The sequence below is a fragment of the Miniopterus natalensis genome, chromosome X (assembly GCF_054644295.1).
Source record: "Miniopterus natalensis isolate mMinNat1 chromosome X, mMinNat1.hap1, whole genome shotgun sequence".
In the NCBI taxonomy this organism is placed as follows: Eukaryota; Metazoa; Chordata; class Mammalia; order Chiroptera; family Miniopteridae; genus Miniopterus; species Miniopterus natalensis.
The window spans coordinates 50,238,552-50,255,428 of NC_142103.1; the positions used below are offsets into that span (position 1 = coordinate 50,238,552).

General features: G+C 38.9%; 1 protein-coding gene across 1 annotated transcript in view; it reads left to right on the top strand.

Annotated features, from left to right (window-relative positions):
• Window positions 1-2,656: 2,656 nt before the first annotated feature.
• LOC107532769 (fibronectin type III domain containing protein 3C1-like) overlaps window positions 2,657-16,877 on the top strand; it is a 115,110-nt gene continuing 100,889 nt past the window's right edge. The window contains exon 1 of the mRNA XM_087829362.1: window positions 2,657-2,729. The gene's annotated coding sequence lies outside the window, so the exon portion shown is untranslated. The remainder of the gene's footprint in view (window positions 2,730-16,877) is intronic.

Here is a 16,877-nt window from a genome sequence, read left to right on the forward strand (position 1 = left end):
GGCAGACCTCAAGTCTAGAACCTCTCTTAAACTAGGCAAACTGTAGTGCTGCAAAGTGAAGTGCAGACCTTTTTCGCCTAAACTTTGAAGTTGCGAGCCAGGGGACCAGTCTTGCCACTAAATAGCAAGTTCCTCACCTCACTGGACTCACTTTCACCCTTAAATGACATGTTTGAACAGCCTGAGGTTCAAAGGCTAAAACATTTGATCCCATAAGTAAGTTACAAGTACATCTGTCAGTATTCTTTATTTCATTTTTAATTGTCCTCCTGCTCCAGTCTCTTCCAGATCCTCCTTGTTTCTCCTCCAGATCAGACCAGCTGGCTCTATCAGTGGTCTAAACTTTGGAGATTCATTGGTCTTGTTAGCTTTTTATTCCCAGTTCCCACATTTCCATCCCAATGCTTTATCTGTGAGCTCACTTTGTCCTTGGCAGTCTTTCTCTACACTGGTCTCACCTGTGTGCATGAAAAGAGGTCACATGCTAACCTGACAAGCTCAGGGAAGGCCTGAGTGGCAGCCTTGCAGACTCAGAGACCTAAAGTAACCACAATGGATGGTCTGAAATTAAAACTTACTTAACTAAAAAGCAGTTTGTGGTAGGTAGTCATGTCCTAGGCCAGTATCTTCCCTGACAAATGTCAATCTTTACCTTAACTAAGCCTATTGTCTTTTTGCATCTACAATGATAACATATCTTTGGAATATGAACGTAATTTTCCTTTTTCTGAATCCCTCAAAGTATAGGCACTGCTCTGGGGAGACCACTAATCCCCTCATTGTTATTGAGTTGATTGTTGGCTGTTAACTATCCTGCACCCACCTAAGTAAAAGAAGTGTGTCTATCATTTTACTTTTTATCCAATCCCAGAGGCCCTACCCCCCACCCCCCGCTTTGCTTTCTCCCGCCTCCCTAATCTATCGCCCATGGATTTCATGTAACCCACTTACATCTCCTCTTTTGATTGTAATGTATAAAACGAGGTGCAAAACTACCATTCTCCGGAGCATTATCTCAATCTGTTGAGATTCGGCTTCCTGGCATTTGATAGTTTGGCTCAAATAAACTCACAGACATACAAAGGTTTGAATGTTTCTTACGTTAACTCCTTGGTCTGTCTGGTACAGGCAGCACCAAGCTCCATTCCCCAGAGCTGTTCCTGCTTGGCTGCTGTCTTCAGGCCTTGCTGCCCCATAGGTACTTTCCAACCTCCCAAACTTTTTCATCAGGTTGCCTCAGTTTAGGCAGTTGGGAACACATCTCAACTAGAAATATTGCTCTCTCTCTGATGCCAGCAGCAGTAAATTCTCAATAAAGGCAGCTGGATTTAATTGAATTGACTGAACTCCCCTCTGAGAATCACCATTCCCCAAACACAGCTCCTGGTATTTGTCTCCTGTCAAACATTAGCATCCCTGTACCTCTTAAATAAGTTTGTTTACTCTTGCCTCAGCCAGGCTGGGGAGACTCATATCAACTTATTGGAGAGCTTGGGGGATTGGTGGGGAAGAGGGAGCCTGGCCACACAGGCCATTGTGAGTAATAGTATTTTTTAAGTGCCCCTGCCCTTTCCCCTCACAAATCCTTTTGTTAGCTAACACTTGTGTTCAATCCTATGATTCAGCAATTTCCTCTTTCACTCCGGGGCCGCAGCTGCTGCAGACCCTTAAGACACAGAACTCACACAATGAAACGGCCAAGGAGATAGGTTTGCAAATTGGGAGCACTAATCTCAAGAGAACGGAAGAAAAGGTTGGCGAGTCCCACGATTGCGCAAATGAGTGAATAGCCTGGTACACAATGAGGTAATGGCCCTCCTGTCAAAGCACTCCTGAGCAGTAGCTCTCCACTCCCCTGCCTGGGCAGACACACACTGAATCCTTTGATGTCTCTTTAAAAGGGCGAGGCCGCAACGGCTGGCAGTTGTGCTGGACATATCTGTGAAGGACCTAAAGGGACCTGTAAGCTAGGAACTCTAGACAAAAGAAAGGGGGCCGCTCCATGGTCACTCCTAATTTCTTGGCTAAAAGGACTAGAGAAAAATGCAAACGGGCTACTTAGAGCCCGCAGAGAAAGTTCCATCTGTTATATAACCTCCCCTGGTGGGTACTTTTCAAGAAACGCCTTTCATCCAACCTGGCACCCTGGGGGTTCACTTTGTCCTTGCTGCCCAGCGCTCAGAAGCAGAAGCGTGCGGTGTCCAGATCTTACCCTGCCCATTGCTGACACCAAACGTTGAGGTCTGGGAGCTTCTCTGTCCACCACCTCAGTTCTTTTTGAGGTAACTTGTTTCGTGCCCATCATGAAGGTGATGATGAAGTCCAGGGGACCCAAGTTCTTAAAGCGCGGAGACAGAGAAAATGGGAAAGAATAGGTCTCTTTCAGCGCCCTAGGTGGGGAAGCAGCCTAGGAGTTACTGCCACGCCCTTCCTACTGACCTGGTGACCTGCCAGTGTTCGCCCAGGCCGGCGGGCCTGTGACCCCGCTGAGTCCACTGCAGCCACTCTTTCTTTTCCTCTCACTTTTTCTTTCTTGCCCCTCCCCTCCCAGTCTTTGGGCTAGGAACAGCTGCTGCTGTAGCTCCTAACTTTGTGCCTTTCTTCTGCCCCCAACGGCTGTTTGCGTGCTTGGAGATGCCAAAGGGGTGTGAACAGCCTCCAAGAGGACTTCGCGGGGATTTCTGTGCTGGGAGAGGACAGGGTCGACGCGGTGACCGGATGAAATGCTCGTAATAGCACGCGATGCGGGGGGGGGAGGGGGGGAGTGGCGGGGAGGGAGTGGGGGGTTGGGGGTAGTGCCGCCAGGCCGAGAGCTGAGCTAGCCTGTTGCTGTGATGCTGATGGATAGGATTACATGGCTGCTGGCCTGCTCAAGTAGGTGAGCGGATATTTTTGGAGGGAAGAGTTTCCGAGTTGGGAGTCAGGGCGCAGGGAAAACCAAAGGCTACTTTTACATCTGGAGCCTCATTTACATTGGGACGGTATAAAAGGCGCATTTCCTCGCCAGCCATTGAGTGCCGCGTGGAAGGACCTTCCTTCCACCGCCCCCAACTCCGCGCCTCCGCCGCTGGGGCCACGAAGGTCCCTCTGGCTCCTCTCTCTTCGCTTAGCTTCACTTCGCCCGCCTGTCTTTGTATTTGGTGACTGCTTTTCCAGTCCGGTCTTTTATCTTTCTTAATTTTGGACCGGTCACTGTAACTCGCTCTCTTTTCCTCATGGGAACGTACTGTCCCAACTAGGAAATACTTGGAGAATGGCCTGGTTTTGGACAGTCATTTTTTTTCCTACTTTCTATGTTCCTGAACTTTGCAACATCTAAGGTTTCTGTGCAGTTATAGAATCTGGAGCTCCTAGGGTCGGAGGGCCATTTCTAAGAAAATCTTGCCTATTTCTACCCAGTGTTGATTTTAATCTGCCTTTTTTCCCCTTTTCTGTAGACACTGACTGGTAAGTGCGGATTGTTAGGTGCTTGTTTTATTGAAGAGGAAAATGTAGATTCCTTGCGGAATGTACACAAGAGCTTTGCCCAGTGCTGGGCTTTTTTTTTTTTTTTTTTTTGCTTTGGTTTTTTGTTAATTTAACCACCTAAGGGATCGGTATTTGTGGCTTAGGGTGGGAAGGTTGATTTGTTTGGAAATAATTGGGGATTTTTCTTTATCCTTTGCATCGCACCTTGATGGTACCCTTTATAACCATTTCTGTGAATGACTGACTTTTCTAAAGCTAAACAGAAAACTACCTGGTAACCTTTCTTTGTTCTACCTGTAATTTATTATTATTATTATTATTATTATTATTAAAGGCTTGAATGGGTACCCTGTGAAATCCTTTGAATCAAGTTGTCTGAGTTTCTCTCAGTGTTGTACTTGCAAGTTTTTTTCTTTCCCAAGTTTGTTCTTATATAAGCAATCCCTTGACAATAGGACAAACTGTTTTCAAGGAGTTTCTTCATTGAAGAAAGTAATTTTATCAATATGTTGACAAATATTCAAAGTAATCAAGGACTGTACACACTTTTTCATAATTTACAACACCTTACAGGGAGAAATGGACCCTTTCCTCCCTCCAGTCCCACACACCACTACCCACCACCCCAGCCTGGCCTGACCCACTCTCCTGCATGCTGTTCCTCCTTTGACATGCCCCTCTCTCTTACAAGGTTGAAAGCATAATGAATATAAGTGAAACAAGATTCTTAAAGTAGTATCGATGTCATAAAGAGTGGGTGACAGAAATATCAAGGAGCTTTCATGGTTTGTTGATGTAAGTTACCACAACAATTTTTTAAAGTATTTTGTTACTTAAAAAAAATTTTTTCTTTGCAAAGAATGGAAATTAAACTTTAATTCTTGGAAACTTTTGTTTCTATTTTTCTCTTCAAGTGATAATATAAATTGTTTTTAATCAAAGATAGAGGAATAAAATATTCAGGGAGGGAGGCAGATTAAAGATACAGCTAATTTGTATCCTTAGAATACTTTTAAATAACTCTCAACAAATTTTAAAGTTTTACTTAATACTGCTTTCAAGTTCAAAAATAGATGATTTATTTGAAAAGTTCCTAATAATAAGTTTTCATTAAATACTAAATAGAAAACTGAATGGCAGAATTAGCAAAGAATGGCTTTTTTTGTTGTTGTAAATTTTCCCACCTGTTTTTCTGTCTATCTCAAAGCAAGTCTGTGGTGAAATCTTTCCAGACTCGAGGTGTCTCTATGCAGCTCATCACTGCTGAGTGCCAGATTTTAGCAGAAGAATAAGTACCTTTTGCGTTGCTAACTCCTTTTATTGAACTCTTGAAGCGCTTATTTAAAAATCAGTTCCAGGTCTTAATTTAAATTGCTCTGCTCATCAGTACAAACCTAACACTCTAGGCCTCCAAATCAAGTTTTAAACTCTAGTTAAAATTCCTTGTGTTACAGTATAATTAAATTGACAAATATGAATCTCAACCTCATTTCTACCATATTTCAATGGTGCTATAAAAGGAAATTGCAGTTCATAAGGCAACTTGTTCTGGAACTATTTGAGGAAAAGTAAAGATATTAATGATCTGCCGCTTAAACTTGCCAGCTTTCAAAGTCTCTAAAATCTTAACGTGTGTGTGTGTGTGTGTGTGTGTGTGTGTGTGTGTGTGTGTGTGTGTGTTGGGTTTTGTTTGTTTTGCTATTATTTGGATTTAGGGTTTGGAGCACTCACCAATATTTTCATCTCTAAGTGAAAATAAAGATATTCACAAACTCTCATTCTGTTTTAATTACATTGCTTAGTGAATTAAATACACTCTCTAAAAAGAAAAACATGGCTACTATAAACTTATCAAACTTATTTTTTCTAAAAGTAGACAAACTCTTCTTTCTACTTAAATCTTTTAAAATTTAAAAATAATTCACCTATGCTAAAATTTAAATTTTTGACATGACTGAAATATAAAATTTCTCAACATAATCTATTTCTGTCACATTTTTAATGTTCAGCATAATTTGATTTATGATAAAATGAGATTATAAAGTTACTAGCCTTTCTAAAATTAAAGAATAAATGACATTTAAAATATTTAAAATAAACATTTTTTATGGAGTAGACTTTTTAATTGAATTTATTAGGGTAACATTGGTTCACAAAACCATACAGGTTTAAATGTACAACTCAATAAAACATCATCTGCACAGTGCCATTCACCCCTGGAACCAAGCAAAGTCTCTTTCTGTCCCAGATTGCTCCCCCTTTGCTCACCTCTGCCAACCCCCAAACCCCCTTTCCCTCTGGCTATCACCACACTATTGTCTGTATCTATGTGTCTATATATATATATATATATATATATATATATATATATATATATATGGGTTATTTTTGCTTACTCCCTTCACCTTCTTTTATTCAGTCCCTCAACCACTCTCCCCCCTCTGATAGTTGTCAGTCTGTTCCATGTATCCATGCCACTGTTTCTATTTGATTTGTCAGTTTATTTTGTTCATTAGGTTCCATATGTAAGTGAGATCATATGGTACTTGTCTTTCTCTGACTGATTTCACTTAGCATAATACTCTCTAGGACCATCCATGCTGTCACAAAAGGTAAGATTTCCTTCATTTTACAGCTGCATAGTATTCCACTGGGTAAATGTCCCACAGCTTTTTTATCTGCTTATCTATTGATGGACAAATGGGCTGTTTCCAGATCTTGGCTATTGGAAATAACACTACAATGAACATAGGGATGCATATATTCTTTCAAATTAGTGTTATGGGTTTCTTTGGATATATTCCCAGAAGTGGAATCCCTGGGACATAAGGCAGTTCCATTTTTAATTTTTTTGAGGAACCTCCATACTGTTTTCCACAATGGCTGCACTAGTCTGCATTCCCAAAAGTGCACAAGGGTTCCCTCTCTCAACATCCTCCCCAACACTTGTTTGTTGATTTGTTGATGGTAGCTATTCTGACATACCACACTGTGGTTATAATTTGCATCTCTCTGATGATTAGTGATGTTGGGCAGTTTTTCATATCTCTATTGGTCATCTGTAAGTCCTCTTGGAGAAGTGTCTATTCTGGTCTTTTGCCCATTTTTTAATTGAGTTGTTTGTATTCTTGGGATTGAGTTGTGTAAGTTCTTTATATAATTTGGAAATTAACCCCGTATCAGATGTATCATTGGCAGATATGATACGGACAGTGGGTTCCCTTTTCATTGTGTTGATGATTTCATTTGCTGTGCAAAAGCTTTTTAGTTTGATGTAGTCCCATTTCTTTATTTTTTTCTTTGTTTCTCTTGCCCTAGGAGATGTATCAGTGAAAATTCTGCTGTGTCTGAGATTTTACTGCCTGTGTTCTCTTCTAGGATTTTTATGGTTTCATGACTTACGTTTATGTCTTTAATCCATTTTGATTTTATTCTTGTGTATGGTGTAAGATGTTGGTCTAGTTTCATTTTTCTTTGCATTTATCTGTCCAGTTTTCTCAGCACTGTTTATTGAAGAGACTGTCTTTACCCCATCGTATGTTCTTGTCTCCTTTGTCGAATATTAATTGACCATAAACTTGCGGGTTCATTTCTGTGCTCTCTATTCTGTTCCATTGATCTATATGCCTGTCCTTGTGCAATTCTATGCTGTTTTGATTGCTATGGCTTTGTAGTAATATAGTTTGATATCTGGTAGTGTGATACCTCCAATGTTGTTGTTTTTTCAAGATTGCTGAGGCTATTCAGTCTTTTTTGTGGTCCATGTAAATATTTGGAATATTTGTTCTACATCTGTGAGATATGCCATTGATATTTTAATAGAAGCTTAATAGGTATTTTAATTGAATCTGCAGATTGTTTTGGATATTAGGAACTTTCTAAAGATGTTAAGTTTTTCTATCTGTGAACACGGTATTTATTTCTACTTATTTGTATCTTCCTCAGTTGCTTTCTTCACTATCTTATCACTTTCCAAGTACAGGTTTTTACCTCCTTTGTTAAATTTATCCCTACATACTTTATGTTTTGTTGTTGTTGCAAGAGTAAATGGGATTGTCTTCTTAATTACTCTTTCTGGTAATTCATTATTGATGTATAAAAATGCCACTTATTTCTGAATATTAATTTTGTATCCTGCTACTATGCCAAATTCATTTATTAGATCTGGTAGTTTTTATTGTGGAGTATTTAGGGTTCTCTATATCTGAGATCATGTCATTTGCAAATAATGACAGTTTTACTTCCACCTTCCTAATTTGGATGCCTTTTATTTCTTCTTGTTGTCTGATTGCTATGGCTAGGACTTCCAGTACTATGTTGAATACGAGTAGTGAAAGTGGGCATTCCATTCTTGTTTCTGATGTTAAGGGAAACATTTTTAGTGTTTCCCCATTGAGTGTGATGTTAGCTGTGGGTTTGTCATATATGACCTTTATTCCCACATTGCTGAGAATTTTTATTAAAATGGGTGCTAGATTTTATCAAATGCTTTTTCTGCATCTATTAATATGATAATGTGATTTTATCCTTCATTTTGTTTATGTGGTGTATCATGTGTATTCATTTGTAAATATTTAACCAGCCTTGCATCCCCAGAAAAATCCCAGTTGGATCATGGTGTATAATCTTTTCAATAGATTGCTGGATCTGGTTTGCTAATATTTTGTTGAGGATTTAGCATCTATGTTCATCAGGGATACTGGCCTATGGTTTTCTTTCTTTGTAATGTCTTTATCTGGTTTTGGAATTAGGATAATGCTGGCCTCATAAAAAGAGCTTGGAAGTCATCCCTCATCTCAAATTTTTGGGAATAGTTTGAGAACAGGTGTTAGTTCTTCTTTAAATATTTGGTAAAATTTGCCTGTGAAGCCATCTGGTCCAGGATTTTTTTTTTGCTGGGAGTTTTGGGTTTGTTTTTTTTATTACTGCTTCAATTTCATTAGTCCTAATCAGTCTGTTCAGGTTTTCTGACTCTTTCTGATTCACTTTTGGAAGATTTTATGTTTCTAGGAATTTATCCATTTCACCCAGATTGTCCAATCTGTTGGCATATAGTTGTTCATAGTATTTTCTTACAATCTTTTGTATTTCTGTGGTGTTAGTTGTTACTTCTCCTATTTCATTTCTTTTTTTCTTTGTTAATCCTCACCTGAGGATATTTTCCCCTTGATTTTTAGAGAGTGGAAGGGAGAGAGGGAGGGGAAGAGAGAGAGAGGGAGAAACAAAGGGAGAGAGAGAATCATCAATGTGAAAGAGACATATCGATTGGTTGCCTCCCCCACATGCCCTGACTGGGGTTGTGGATGGAACCTGCAACACTTCCTTGCACAGACCGATTCTCTAACCACTGAGCAACACCAGCCAGGGTGACTTCTTTTTCATTTCTGATTTTATTTATTTGGGTCCACTCTTTTTTATTTCTTGTTGTGTCTGGTTATTGTTTCATCAATCTTGTTTATCTTTTCAAAGAGCCAGCTCTGGATTTCATTGGTCTTTTGTATTGGGTTTGTTTTGTTTTTTTTAATTTTGATGTAATTTATTTCCACTCTAATATTTACTATTTCCTTTTTTCTACTTCCTCTGGGCTCTGTTTGTTGTTCTTTTCCTAGCTCTTTTAGGTGTAAGATTATATGTTTTATTTGAAATTTTTATTACTTCTTGAGGTAGGCTGGTAATGCTATGAACTTCCCTCTCAGGAATGATTTTGCTGTGTCCCATAGATTTTTGCGTGTTGTGTGTTCATTTACATTTGTTTCTAGGAAGTTGTTTATTTCTTCCTTGATCTCATCGTTAACCCATTCATTATTTAATAACATGTTATTTAGCCTCCATGTGTTTGAATGCTTTTCAGATTTTTTTCTGTAATTGATATCCAGTTTCATACCATTGTGGTCAGAGAAGATGCTTGGTATGATTTCAGTCTTTTTGAATTCATTAAGACTTATTTTGTGCCCTAACATGTGTTCTATCATTAAGAATATTCCATATGCACTTCAGAAGAATGTATATTCTGCTGCTTTGGGATGAAATGTTCTGTAAATATTAATTAATTCCAACTGATCCAGTGTGTCATTTAATGTTGCTGTTTCCCTGTTGATTTTCTGTCTGGAAGATGTATCCATTGATGTCAGTGGGATGTTAAGATCCCCTACTATGATTACATTGCTGTTGATCTCTCCCTTAATGTCCACCAAGATTTTCTTTATATATTTAGGTACTACTATGTTAGGTGCATACACACACACACACACACACACACACACACACACACACACATACATACAAGGGTCATATCATGTGGGAACAATCCCTTTAGTATTATTTAGTGACCTCCCTTGTCTCTTGTTTTGGCCTGTGTTTTGAAGACTGTCTTATCTGATATTAGTATTGCTACCCTAGCTTTTTTGTTTGTTTCCATTTGCATGGAATATTTTTGTCTATCTCTTATCTTTAAGCCTGTGGGTATCTTTAGTTCTGAGGTGAGTCTCCTATAGGAAGCATATATAGGGTGTCTTCAGAAAAGGTATACACACACTTCGAATAATTATAAAGACTGTGTTTATTAAAATATATTTCAATCTCAAAATTGAGCTGTCAGCTGTTAAAGTATGTATACATTTTTGGGGGACACCCTGTATATGAGTTTTGTTTTCCTATCCATTCAGTTAACTTATATCTTTTGATTGAAGCATTTAATCTATTTACATTTAAGATTATTGATAGGTACTTATTTATTGCCATTTTGTACATTATACCATTAATTCTATTTCTTTCTTTCCTTCTTCTTCTTCTTCTTCTTCTTCTTCTTCTTCTTCTTCTTCTTCTTCTTCTTCTTCTTCTTCTTCTTCTTCTTTTTTACCTTTTGAAATAAAGAGACTTTAATACATAGTCAAAAATCTGGTATTCAATAAAAGAGCAGTTTATAGCTATTTTAAATAACAAATTAAATCTGATTCTTTTTTTTCTCATTAATAGTGTTTTTTTTTTAATTTATCTTTATTGTTGAGACTATTATAGATGTTCCCTTTTTAACCCCACTGACCCCCTCCACCCCATATCCATCCTACCCCCAGGATTTCCCCATGCCAATGTCTGTGTCCATGGGTTATGCTTATAAACATATAAATTCTTTGATTAATCTCTCCCTACCCACACCCCCCTCCCTGCCTTCCCTCTGAGATCCCTCAGTCTGTTCCATGCTTCTATGTCTCTGTATTTACTTTGTTCATCAGTTTATTTTGTTTATTATATTCCACATATAAGTGAGATCATGTGATATTTGTCTTTCTCTGACTGGCTTATTTTGCTTAGTATAATAATCTCCAGTTCCATCCATGCTGTATCAGAGGGTAAGAGATTCTTCTTTTTTACATCCACATAGTATTCCATTGTGCAAATGTACTACAGCTTTTGTAACCAGTTGCCTACTGAGGGGCCATTTGTATGTCCTCTTTGGAGAACTGTCTATTCAGGTCCTTTGCCCATTTTTTATTTGGATTGTTTGTCTTCCCTTTGTTAAGTTGTATGAGTTCCTTATATATTTTGAATATTAACCCTTTATCAGATGTGTTGTTGGCAAATATGTTCTCCCATACAGTGGGCTCCCTTTTTGTTTTGTTGATGGTTTCTTTTGCTGTGCAGAAGCTTTTTATTTTGATGCAGTCCCATTTGTTTATTTTGTTCTTAGTTTCTCTTGCCCTAGGAGATGTATCAGCAAACATATTGCTATGAGAGATGTCTAAGATTTGACTGCCTATGTTTTCCTCTAGGATTTTTATGGTTTCATGTCTTACATTAGAGTCTTTTATCCATTTTGAATTTACTTTTGTGTATGGTGTAAATTGGTGGTCTAGTTTCATTTTTTTGCATTTATCTGTCCAATTTTTCCAAAACCATTTATTGAAAAGACTGTCTTTACTCCATTGTATGTTCTTGCCTTCTTTATCAAATATTAATTGACCATAATGGCATGGGTTGATTTCTGGGTTCTCTGTTCTGTTCCACTGATCGATATGTCTGTTCTTGTGCCAGTACCAGGCTGTTTTGGTTACAGTGGCTTTGTAGTATAGCTTGATATCTGGTATTGTGATCTCTCCAACTTTGTTCTTCTTTCTCAGGATTGCCGGGGCTCTTCGGGGTGTTTTTGGTTCCATATAAATTTTCAAAGTGTTTGCTCTATATTTGTGAAATATGCTGTTGGTATTTTAATAGAGATTGCATTGAATTTATAGATTGCTTTGGGTAATATGGACATTTTAATGATGTTAATTCTTCCAATCCATGAATATGGTATATTTTCCCATTTGTTTATATCTCTCTCTATTTCTTTTTCGAGTGTCCTGTAGTTTTCCAAGTAAAGATCTTTTATATCTTTGGTTAAGTTTATACCTAGGGATCTTATTTTTTTAGTTGCAATGGTAAATGGTATTGCTTTTTTAGTTTCTGTTTCTGAGAGTTCATTATTGGTGTATAAAAATGCCGTCGATTTCTGGATGTGAATTTTGTATCCTGCTGCCTGGCTGAATTCATTTATTAAATCTAGTAGTTTTTTGGTGGAGTCTTTAGGATTCTCTATGTACGATATCATGTCATCTGCACAAAATGACAGTTTTATTTCCTTCCTTCCAATTTGGATACCTTTTATGTTTTCTTCTTGTCTGATAACTGTGGCTAAGACTTACAGTACTATGTTGAATAAGAGTGGTGAAAATGGGCACACCTGTCTTGTTCCTGTTCTTAGGGGAAATGGTTTTAGGTTTTTGGCACATTGAGTATGATGTTGGCTGTAGGTTTGTCATATATGGCCTTTATTACATTGAGGTATGATCCCTCTCTTCCCACTTTGCTAAGAGTTTTTTCAAAAATGGGTGTTGGATTTTATCGAATGCGTTTTCTGCATCTATTGTTATGATCATATGATTTTTATCTTTCAATTTGTTTATGTGATGTATCATGTTTATTCATTTGCTAATATTGTAACAGCTTTGCATCCCTGGAATAAATCCCACTGGGTCATGGTGTATGATCTTTTTAATATATTGCGGGATCCAATTTGCTAATATTTTATTGAGGATTTTAACATCTATGTTCATCAGGGATATTGGCCTGTAATTCGCTTTCTTTGTAGTGTCTTTATCTAGTTTTGGAATTAAACTAATGCTGACCTCGTAAAAAGAGTTTGGAAGTGTTCCTTCCTCTTGGATTTTTTGAAATAGTTTGAGAAGGATAGGTGTTAATTCTTCTTTGAATGCTTGGTAAATCTCTCCTGTGAAGCCTGGCCGGGCGTGGCTCAGCGGTTGAGCGTCGACCTAGGATCCTAGGCGATCGGGGTTCAATTCCTGGTTAGGGCACATGCCCGGGTTGTGGGCTCGATCAATGGCTCTCTCATCATTGATGTTTCTATCTCTCTCTCTCTCCCTCTCCTTTCCTCTCTCTGAAATCAATAAAGATATATATATACTTTTTAAATCTCTCCTGTGAAGACATCCCAGCCAAGGCTTTTGTGTGCTGGGAGCCCTTTGATTACTCCTTCAACTTCATCAGCAGTTTTCAGCCTATGTAGACTTTCTGACTCTTCCTGATTGAGTTTTGAAAGGTTGTATTTTTCTAGGAATTTATCCATTTCATCCAGGTTGTCCAGATTGGTGGCATATAGTTGTTCATAGTATTCTCTTACAATCCTTTGTATTTCTGTTGGGTCAGTTGTTATTTCACCTCTTTCATCTCTGATTTTGTTTATTTGGGTCTCCTCTCTCTTTGTTTCTTGATGAGTCTGGCTAAAGGTTCATCAATCTTATCTTTTCAAAGAGCCAGCTCTTGGTTTCATTGATCTTTTGTATTGTTTTTTTAGTCTCTATGTCATTTATTTCTTCTCTGATCTTTATTATTTCTTTTCTTTTACTTACTCTGTGCTTTCCTTGTTGTTCTCTTTCTATGTTTTTAACTTTTAGGGTTAGAGAGTCTAATAAAAGTTTTTCTTGTTTTTTTGAGGTAGGCTTATAGTGCTATGAACTTTCCTCTCAGGACTGCTTTCATTGTGTCCCATAGATTTGGAGTTGTTGTGTGTTCATTTTCATTTGTTTCCAGGAAGTTTTTTATTTCTTTCTTAATCTCCGGTAACCCGTTCATTGTTTAAAAACATGCTTTTCAGTCTCCATGTGTTTAAATGTCTTTTAGTGTTTTTATTGTGGTTGATTTCTAATTTCATGCCATCGTGATGCGAGAAGATGCTTGATATGATTTCAGTCTTCTTGACCTTGTAGAGACTTGTTTTGTGTCCTAACATGTGGTCTATCTTTGAGAATGTCCCGTGTGCATTTGAGAAGAATGTATATTCAGCTTTGGGGTAGAATGTTCTGTAAATGTCAGTTAAATCCATTTGATCTAGTGTGTCATTTAGGGTCACTGTTTCCTTGTTGATTTTTTGTCTGAAGGGTGTTAAATTCCCCGAGTATGACTGAATTTGTGTTGATCTCTCAAAGTCCTCTAGAAGTTTTTTTATAAACTCAGGTGCGCCTATATTGGGTGCATGTATATTTATCAGGATGATATCCTCTTGTTGGACTGATCCCTTTAGTATTATGTAATGCCCTTTCTTCTCTCACATCATGGTCTTCATTTTGAAGTCTATTTTGTCTGATATAAGTATTGCTACTCCAGCTTTTTTTTCATTTCCATTTGCATGGAAATTTTTTTTCCATCCCTTCACTCTCATCCTGTGTGAGTCTTTTGTTCTGAGGTGGGTCTCTTGTAGACAGCATATATTTGGGTCTTGTTTTCTCATCCATTCAGTCACCCTATATCTTTGTGTTGGGGCATTTAATCCATTTACATTTAAGGTTATTACTGAAAGATACTTATCTACTGACATTTTGTTTCTTTATAGCTATGTTTCTCATTTTCTTTATTTCTATTTCTAATTATAGCAGTACCTTTAACATTTCCTGTAATGCTGGTTTTGTAGTGATAAAGTCTTTTAACTTTTTTTTTGTCTCAGAAGCTCTTTATTTCACCATCCAGCTTGATTGATAATCTTGCTGGATAGAGAAGTCTTGGTTTCAGATCCTTGTTTTGCATTACCTTCAATACTTCATGCTATTCCCTTCTGTCCTGTAGAGTTTCTGATAAGTCATATGACAGCCTTATGGGAGCTCCTTTGTAGGTAACAGATTGCTTTTCTCTAGCTTCCTTTAAGATTCTCTCTTTGTTTTGGATTCTTGGCATTTTAATTATGATGTGTCTGGGTGTGGGCCTCTTTGGATTCTTCTTGCTTGGGACTCTCTGTGCCTCCAGAACCTGTGTGCCTTTTTCCTTCACAAGGTTAGGAAAGTTTTCTGCCATTATTTCATCAAACAGGTTCTCTAACCCCTGCTTACTTTCAACCTCCTCTGGCACTCCTATAATACGAATATTGTTACATTTCATGTTGTCCCACAGCTCCGTTAGACTGTCTTCTTGTTTTTTAATTGTTTTGTTTTTAGGTCTCTAATTGAGTGATTTTTTTCTAACCTATCTTCTAATTCATTGATCCGATCCTCAGCTTTCTCTAATCTGCTGTTTATTCCTTCTAATATATTCTTTATTTCTGCTATGTCATTATTCATTCCTGACTGGTCATTTTTCATAGTCTCCAAATCTTTTTTCATGCTTTTGAGCATCCTTACAATCAGTATTCTGAACTCTGTATCTAAGAGATTGCTTATCTCTGTTTCATTTGGCTCTTTTTCAGGAGACTTTTCTTGTTCTTTCATTTGAGGCTTGTTTTTTGGTCTCCCCATTTTGGCTAAGTGTTAGGTAGATCTGCTAGGATTCTTGGTCTTTTTGGAGGGTCTCTGGTACAGGCCAATGTCAGATGCAGTTTGTGATTGGTCCTGAGTACCCTGTTTGGGGCTATCAACAACCCTAGGCTTGAGGTCTTCACTGCTGGGTCTGGGGGCGGTTGCACAGGACCAAGATGCACCCAAAATCTGCTTTTCTAAGGCTCAGGTCCTGAAATAGATCACACAGAGACTCAAAGCACCCTGAGGTCTGCCTCTGCCAGCAGACTAATTAATCTGATTCTCTTAATGAGCCTCAGGCTGTAGAAGCTCCACAGGGTGGGGTGGCTGGTTGTTATCAGTCTCTTAAGAAGTCTCAGGCTGGAGAAACTCCTCTGGGGAGGGTAAGAGGCTTTCCAGCAGGGTGGGGCAATTGCTTCCCCCCTCAGACAAAAGCTGAAAATTCGCCTCCCAAGAAAGATGTCCTCCACAGTCTGGGGGAATGACTCGGCACAGGAATCCAGAGGGGCATCCCCTGATCTCACTCTCGAGAGCCCACAACCCCTGACTCTCCCCACACAGCTCCAGTCCACTCCACTCCTCTTCCACCAGAGCCCAAGTTGCATCTTGGTCCTTTTTCTGGGGATTTCTCTCGTTCTTTCATTTGGGGCATATTTCTCTGTCTTCCTGTTTTGTCTCTGTATATTAGGTAGATCTGCTGTGACTCCCAAGCTTGTTACAATGGCTTTATGATGAAGGTGTCTTGTTGGGTTCAGTGGTGCAACCTTCCAGATCATCTGATTCTGGTGCTCCAGGAATGTCTTGTGGGTTATATGCACCTCCTGTTGTATGTGAGTCTTGAATGCTGTTGGCCCTACCATGGGTGGAGTTAACCCTTCAGGCTGGCTGAATATAAAGGTAAACCTTGATCATCTTGTATGAGATGCTGTGCAGGGGCTGCTCCCAGAGGTGGAGTTGTTCCCAACAGGGTCTGGTGCCTGCCAGAATCTACCTTTGGGTGTGCCACTTATGTGGCTAGTTGGGTCAAGCTCTGGAGTGGTCTGAAGCCCACCACTGGTTGTATTGGTTCTGGGCCCACTTGGGCAGGGTTCAGGTACAGGTTAATGTCAGACATTGTATGTAACCAGCCTTCAGCTATCTGTCTGGAGCTACCACACTGTGTCTACTCGGCCTGGGGGTGCATTTGAAGGGCCAATCTGTGTACAAGGGTCAGCTTCCTCCAGCTTAGAGCTGCAGGCAGATCTATAAATTGCCCAAAGCTCCCTGAGGTCTGCCTCTACCCATCATCTACTCCACCTCCCATTGAGGTTGCCTGGTTTTTCTCCAGAGCCTTTGGAAGAAAGGCTGATCTTAGTGAGAACTAAAATAAAGAGAGTAAGCATTAAAAAAAGGGCCTAGAAACCATAAAAAAGAACCAGTCACAAATGAAGAATAAAATATTTGAAATAAAGAATACAGTAGGAGATGCCCTGTTGGTATGGCTCCGTGGTTGTGCATCGAGCCCAGGCTAGCCACGATGCACAGACCTTTCCACAGGTCATGAGCTCTATAGGGCTGGGCAACTGGGGTCAGGAGGATGGTGCTAGTGGTTCCATTACTTGGAGGCTGCATGGTCATGAGGGGAAAGTGACC